The following is an 8,424-nucleotide window of genomic DNA, read 5'->3' as shown; positions in this document are numbered from 1 at the left end:
CAAAGTCCTAAAATTGAGCAAGAATCTTTCTGATGTGGATACTTAATCTAGAAAAGGAGTAATTTAGGAGGAGGAGCAAGACGGCAGAGTAGTAGGAGACCTAAATTTCGTCTGGTCCCAGGAAGTCAGCTAGATAGGTATCAAACCATTCTGAACACCTTCAAACTCAACAGGAGATTGAAGAAAAGAATAGCAGCAACTCTATGAACAGAAAAGCGACCACTTTCTGGAAGGTGTCCTCGGATTTTTTAGTGTATATTTTTCTGGGGTCATTGTTACCCTTTTAGCATTTTGTTCTCTCATTCATCTAGCCTCCTCTGGACAAAATGACAAGATGGAAAAACTCACCTCGAAAAAAAGAACAAGAAGCAGTACTGACTGCCAGGGACCTAATCAATATGGACATTAGTAAGATGTCGGAACTTAGAGTTCAGAATGATGATTATAAAAATACTAGCTGGACTTGAAAAAAGCATGGAAGATACTAGAGAATCCCTTTCTGGAGAAATAAAAGAACTAAAATCTAGCCAAGTCAAAATCAAAAAGGCTATTAATGAGGTGCAATAAAAAATGGAGGCTCTTGGGACGCCTGGGTGGCTCAGATGTTAAGCATCTGCCTTCGGCTCAGGTCATGATCCCAGAGTCCTGGGATCAAGCCCCACATCGGGCTCTGCACTCAGCAGGGAGCCTGCTTCTCCCTCTCCCTCTGGTGCCTTTCTGCCTACTTGTGATTCTCTCTCTCTCTCTGTCAAATAAATAAATAAAATCTTAAAAAAAAAATGGAGGCTCTAACTGATAAATGAGGCAGAAGAGAGAATGAGTGATATAGAAGACCAAATGATGGAGAACAAAGAAGCTGAGAAAAAGAGAGATGAACAACTAATGGATCATGAGGGCAGAATTTGAGAGATAACTGATACCATAAGATGAAACAATATTAGAATACTTGGGATCCCAGAACAAGAAGAAAGAGAGAGAAGGGTAGAAGGTATATCGGAGCAAATTACAGCAGAGAACTTCCTAATTTGGGGAAGGAAACAGGCATCAAAATCCAGGAGGCACAGAGAATCCCCCTCAAAATCAATAAAAATAGGTCAACACCCTGACATCTAATAGTAAAACTTACGAGTCTCAGAGACAAAGAGAAAATCCTGAAAGCAGCTCGGGACAAGAGGTCTGTAACCTACAACAGTAGAAATATTAGATTGGCAGTAGACCTATCCACAAAGACCTGGAAGGACAGAAAGGACTGACATGATATATTCAGAGCACTAAATGAGAAAAATATGCAGCCAAGAATACTATATCCAGCTAGGCTGTCATTGAAAATAGAAGGAGAGATAAAAACCTTCCAGGACAAAGAAAAACTAAAAGAATTTGCAAACACCAAATCAGCCCTACAAGAAATATTGAAAGGGGTCCTCTAAGCAAAGAGAGAGCCTGAAAGTAACATAGTCCAGAAAGGAATAGAAACAATATACAGTAACAGCCACCTTACACACAATACAATGGCACTAAATTAATATCTTTCTTTCTTTTTTTTTTTAAAGATTTTTATTTATTTATTTGTCAGAGAGAGAGAGAGAGAGAGCAAAAGCAGGGGGAGCAGCAGAGGGAGAGAGAGAAGCAGGCTCCTCGCTGAGCAAGGAGCCTGATGTGGGACTTGATCCCAGGACCCTGGGATCATGACCTGAGCTGAAGGCAGATGCTTAATGACTGAGTCACCCAGATGTCCCAAATTCATATCTTACAATAGTTACCCTGAATGTAAATGGGCTAAATGCCCCAATCAAAAGACACAGGCTATCAGATTGGATAAAAAAACATGACCCATCAATATGCTGCCTGCAAGAGACTCATTTTAGACCCAAAGACACCTCCAGATTTAAAGTGAGGGGGTGGAAAACTAGTTATCATGCTAATGGACATCAAAAGAAAGCTGGGATGGCAATCCTTGTATCAGACAAATTAGATTTTAAACCAAAGACTATAATAAGAGATGAGGAAGGACACTATATCATACTTAAAGGGTCTATCCAACAAGAAGATCTAACAATTGTAAATATCTATACCCCTAACATGGGAGCAGCCAATTATATAAGGCAATTAATAACAAAAGCAAAGAAACACATTGACAACAATACAATAATAGTGGGGGGCTTTAACACCCCCCTCACTGAAATGGACAGATCATGTAGGCAAAAGATCAACAAGGAAATAAAGGCTTTAAATGACATACTGGATCAGATGGACTTCACAGATATATTCAGAACATTCCACCCCAAAGCAACGGAATACACATTCTTCTCTAGTGCCCATGGAACATTCTCCAGAATAGATCACATCCTAGGTTACAAATCAGGTCTCAACTGGTACCAAAAGATTGGGATCATTCCCTGCCTATTTTCAGACCTCAGTGCTTTGAAACTAGAACTCAATCACAAGAGGAAAGTCAGAAAGAACTCAAATACATGGAGGCTAAAGAGCATCCTACTGAAGAATGAATGGGTCAACCAGGAAATTAAAGAAGAATTAAAAAAATTCACGGAAACAAATGAAAATGAAAACACAACTGTTCAAAATATTTGGGATGCAGCAAAGGCGGTCCCAAGAGGAAAATATGTAGCAGTACAAGCCTTTCTCAAGAAACAAGAAAGGTCTCAAATACACAACCTAACGCTACACCTAAAGGAACTGGAGAAAGAATAGCAAATAGAGCCTAAACCCAGCAGGAGAAGAGAAATAATAAAGACCAGAGCAGAAATCAATGAAATAGAAACCAAAAGAACAGTAGAACAGATCAACCAAACTAGGAGCTGGTTCTTTGAAAGAATTAATAAGATTGATAAACCCCTTGCCAGACTTGTCAAAAAGAGAAGAGAAATGACCCAAATAAATAAAAGCATGAATGAAAGAGGAGAGATCACAACCAACACCAAAGAAATACAAACAATTATAAGAACATACTATGAGCAAATATGTAAGCAAATTAGACAATCTGGAAGAAATGGATGCAGTCCTAGAGAAGTATAAACTACCACAACTGAACCAGGAAGAAATAGAAAACCTGAACAGACCCATAACCAGTAAGGAAATTGAAGCAGTCATCAAAAATCTCCCAACAAACAAGAGCCCAGGGCCAGATGGCTTCCCAGGGGAATTCTACCAAACATTTAAAGAAGAATTCATACTTATTCTTCTGAAACTGTTCCAAAAAATAGAAATGGAAGGAAAACTTCCAAACTTATTTTATGAGGCCAGCATTACCTTGATCCCAAAACCAGACAAAGACCCCATCAAAAAGGAGAATTACAGACCAATATCCCTGATGAACATGGATGCAAAAATTCTCACCAAAATATTAGCCAATAGGATTCAACAGTACATTAAAAGGATTATTCACCACGACCAAGTGGGATTCATCCCTGGGCTGAAAGGTTGGTTCAACATCCGCAAATCAATCAATGTGATACAAGACATTAATAAAAGAAAGAACAAGAACCATATGATCCTCTCAATAGATGCAGAAAAAGCATTTGACAAAGTACAGCATCCTTTCTTGATTAAAACTCTTCAGAGTGTAGGGATAGAGGGTACATACCTCAATATCATAAAAGCCATCTATGAAAAACCCACAGCAAATATCATTCTCAATGGGGAAAAACTGAGAGTTTTCCCCTAAGGTCAGGAACATGGCAGGGATGTCCACTATCACCACTGCTATTCAACATAGTTCTAGAAGTCCTAGCCACAGCAATCAGACAACAAAAAGAAATAAAAGGCATCCGAATCGGCAAAGAAGAAGTGAAACTCACACTGTTTGCAGATGATATGATACTTTATGTGGAAAACCCAAAAGACTCCACCCCAAAACTGCTAGAACTCACACAGGAATTCAGTAAAGTGGCAGGATATAAAATCAATGCACAGAAATCAGTGGCATTCCTCTACACCAACAACAAGACAGAAGAAACAGAAATGAAGGAGTCGATCCCATTTACGATTGCACCCAAAACCATAAGATACCTAGGAATAAATCTCACCAAAGAGGCAAAGAATCTATACTCAGAAAACTATAAAATACTCATGAAAGAAATGGAGGAAGACACAAAGAAATGGAAAAACATTCCATGCTCATGGATTGGAAGAACAAATACTGTGAAGATGTCAATGCTACCTAGAGCAATCTACACATTTAATGCAATCCCCATCAAAATACCATCCACTTTTTCCAAAGAAATGGAACAAATAATCCTAAAATTTGTATGGAACCAGAAAAGACCCCGCATAGCCAGAGGAATGTTGAAAAAGAAAAGCAAAGCTGGTGGCATCACAATTCCGGACTTCCAGCTCTATTACAAAGCTGTCATCATCAAGACAGTATGGTACTGGCACAAAAACAGGCACATAGATCAATGGAACAGAATAGAGAGCCCAGAAATGGACCCTCAACTCTATGGTCAACTCATCTTCGACAAAGCAGGAAAGAATGTCCAATGGAAAAAAGACAGTCTCTTCAACAAATGGTGTTGGGAAAATTGGACAGCCACATGCAGAAGAATGAAACTGGACCATTTCCTTATACCACACAAAAATAGACTCAAAATGGTTGAAAGACCTCAATGTGAGACAGGAATCCATCAAAATCCTAGAGGAGAACACAGGCAGCGACCTCTTCAACCTCAGCTGCAGCAACTTCTTCCTAGAAACATTGCCAAAGGCAAGGGAAGCAAGGGCAAAAATGAACTATTGGGACTTCATCAAGATAAAAAGCTTTTGCACAGCAAAGGAAACAGTCAACAAAACCAAATGACAACCACTGAATGGGAGAAGATATTTGCAAATGACATATCAGATAAAGGGCTAGTATCCAAAATCTATAAAGAACTTATCAAACTCAACACCCAAAGAACAACTAATCCAATCAAGAAATGGGCAGAAGACATGAACAGACATTTCTGCAAAGAAGACATCCAAATGGCCAACAGACACAGGAAGAAGTGTTCAACATCACTTGGCATCATGGAAATCCAAATCAAAACCTCGATGAGATACCACCTCACACCAGTCAGAATGGCTAAAATTAACAAGTCAGGAAACGACAGATGTTGGCGAGGATGTGGAGAAAGGGGAACCCTCCTACAGTGTGGGTGGGAATGCAAGATGGTGCAACCACTCTGGAAAACAGTATGGAGGTTCCTCAAAAAGTTGAAAATAGAGCTACCCTACGACCCAGCAATTGTACTACTGGGTATTTACCCCAAAGATACAAATGTAGTGATCCAAAGGGGTACATGCACCCCGATGTTTATAGCAGCAATGTCCACAATAGCCAAACTATGGAAAGAGCCAAGATGTCCTTCAGCAGATGAATGGATAAAGAAGATGTCGTATATATGGAGTATTATGCAGCCATCGAAAAAAACCCCGATATCTTGCCATTTGCAATGATGTGGATGGAACTAGAGGGTATTATGCTGAGCGAAATAAGTCAATCGGAGAAAGACAAGTATCATATGATCTCACTGATATGAGGAATTTGAGAAACAAGACAGAGGAGTATAGGGGAAGGGAGGAAAAAATGAAACAAGATGAAACCAGAGAGGGAGACAAACCATAAGAGACTCTTAATCTCAGGAAACAAACTGAGGTTTGCTGGAGTGGTGGGGGGTGGGAGGGATGGGGTGGCTGGGTGATGGACATTGGAGAGGGTATGTGCTATGGAGAGTGCTGTGAATTGTGTAAGACTGATGAATCACAGACCTGTACCGTTGAAACAAATAATACATTATATGTTTAAAAAAAAAAAAAAAAGAAGATAGTAGGAAGGGTAAAATGAAGGGGGAGAAATTGGAGGGGGAGACAAACCATGAGAGACTATGGACTCTGAGAAACAAACTGAGGGTTCCAGAGGGGAGGGTGGTGGGGGGATGGGTTAGCCTGGTGATGGGTATTAAAGAGGGCATGTATTGCATGAAGCACTGGGTGTTATACACAAACAATGAATCATGGAACACTATACCAAAAACTAATGATGTAATGTATAGTGACTAACATAATAAATTTTTAAAAAGATTCCTTTATAATGCAAAACATTACTGTTGACTCCTCAAAAGATAAAAATTGCACTTTTCTAGTAATAGTAACCTTTTATTACCTTAGTACACAAAGACAAAAACTATTATGAATTCAAAAATGCTTTTATGCAAATGTTATTTTATCAATTCATAATAGCATCCATATATGATTGAGAAATCATAAAGCCCAATGCAGAGAAATGTTAAATACTCTGTCTTCGGACAATGAGTGATATATTTGGGGTTGTACTGGCTGCAAAAGCATTGTTGGCTCCCACTAGGGGAACCTCTGGTCAGCATGAAAGTCTCTCTGATGTAGTAGTTCCATGTTTCTGCACAGAATTCCTCAGCCACAGAAGAAGGGGGCTTGGCCAGAACTGGCCCCTGAGAACTAAATAACAATGCCAGTTAGCCTACAATTAACCCAGTGCTTGTGATGAGTTGATTTTCTTATAGGAGAGGGAAATTCCCTACTGAGCCACTGCCCCTGTTGTCTTGGGTGGACCATGCTGATTGCCTCCACCTGGCTTTTGAATACTTGCTCTCAAGATGCTCTAACAGTTGAGCTAATTGGCAGTAATTCTCAGACAAACAAATCCGCCACAAAAGTACATTAAAAATTTTTGATACCTCCAGTTACAATTCTTTGTAAAAACAGGAAACAAGCAAACAGAAATCACATAAGAACATTCAAATTTTCCTGCTGCTACCACCTTTCTTAATATTTGTAATAAAGTGCAGAAAATGAATTTACATCAGTAAGTACATTGATTGTTTATACTAGTCCAAAGAATTGTTCAGCTTTTTGTTCTTTACTTGCAAAGATTCATTTTGCCGTATTTTAATTGAAAGATCCTTGATTTTAGCATATGAATATCTGAGTTCATGTCTCAAATCCCTGTCTTGCTGGTCTCAGTTTCTTTACCAGTTATACAATTAGTAACAGCTAACTTTTATTTTTATTTTATTTTTATTTTTTTATTTTTTTATTTTTTTAAAGATTTTATTTATTTATTTGAGAAAGAGAGAATGAGAGACAGAGAGCATGAGAGGGAGGAGGGTCAGAGGGAGAAGCAGACTCCCTGCCGAGCAGGGAGCCCGATGCGGGACTCGATCCCGGGACTCCAGGATCATGACCTGAGCCGAAGGCAGTCGCTTAACCAACTGAGCCACCCAGGCGCCCAGTAACAGCTAACTTTTAGATGTGAGAATTAAGGAGAAACTTGAAGACAGTAAGGTAGTTTAGTAATGCAAGTGCTGTTTTGTTTTTTATTTTTAGTATACTAGTTCTTTATTAATAATAATGTGCCTGTCACTTCATGAGATTCTCAGACTCTTCTAGAGGGCCATCTATCTCCAGGGAGGCATGGGTCTATGTGGACAAGTGGAGGCTGTGCACCTTCTCAGGGGTGTGTCCAAATCATAAAAGCTCAGGAGACACCAGGTCCCAGGAGCTTCTTTCTGGTTGCAGAAGTGGTCAAAGGCAATGGGTCAGAGGCCCATGTGTAGTGAGACCAAGAGCACCAGCAGAAAAAGGACAGAAAAAGTCATATGCCAGAGAGATGAGCATAGTACTTTTCCTCTCTCCAGTTTCCCATCAGTCCATGTAACTAACATTACTTTTACCTCTATGTGCCCTTTGGCTTCCTGAGTCCACTCCTTTCTTTTTCAGATTCACCAATAAAAAAGTTCCCTCTGATTTCCCTTCTCCTCTCTCTTTCCTGCATTCCTGTGCAAACCAGATTCCATTCTGTGTTCATTGCCTCAGGGAAGGGTCTGAAAGAGCAGGGTAGCCTGCCAGTCGTTGGCTTAATATTTCTGAAGCCTGAACCACGAGGGAGAAGGGGTGAAGTGCCCCAGGTAAGGTAGGGGGATTATAGGAATTCATGAAGATGGAGGAAGTGAAAATGCCAAGGTTAACACAGAAGAGGGTCTTCCCCCTGCTTCCCTAACCAATGCATTGAGAAGTGTCCTCTGGGCTGAGGGTTGGGTTGAGATGGAATAGGAGAGAGGTAGGTGGCAATGACAGCAGAAAAGTTATCAGGTCTGAGAGGACAGTTGTGCACCCTACTTCAAAGGCAGGGCCTGGGAGCCGGTGTAGCTGCAGAGAATTTGGAGGGGCTGGAGAGCAGGGGGCTTCTGCAAACTTCCTCTGTGACCATGGTCCTGGGAGGACACAAGAGGCTAGATGAGTTATATTTGAGCAAGATGTCTCACAAGATAGGCCACAGAGAGCCTGGCTGAGAATCTTGTGTCCTATTCTGCCTCAGAAACTTCACAGTGGGTCATAAATGGAATAGAGAAATATAGACCCAAAGGGGATACATGGACAGGAATCTCAGATGTG

The sequence above is a fragment of the Neomonachus schauinslandi genome, chromosome 3 (assembly GCF_002201575.2).
Source record: "Neomonachus schauinslandi chromosome 3, ASM220157v2, whole genome shotgun sequence".
In the NCBI taxonomy this organism is placed as follows: domain Eukaryota; kingdom Metazoa; phylum Chordata; class Mammalia; order Carnivora; family Phocidae; genus Neomonachus; species Neomonachus schauinslandi.
This window is presented reverse-complemented; position numbering follows the sequence as displayed.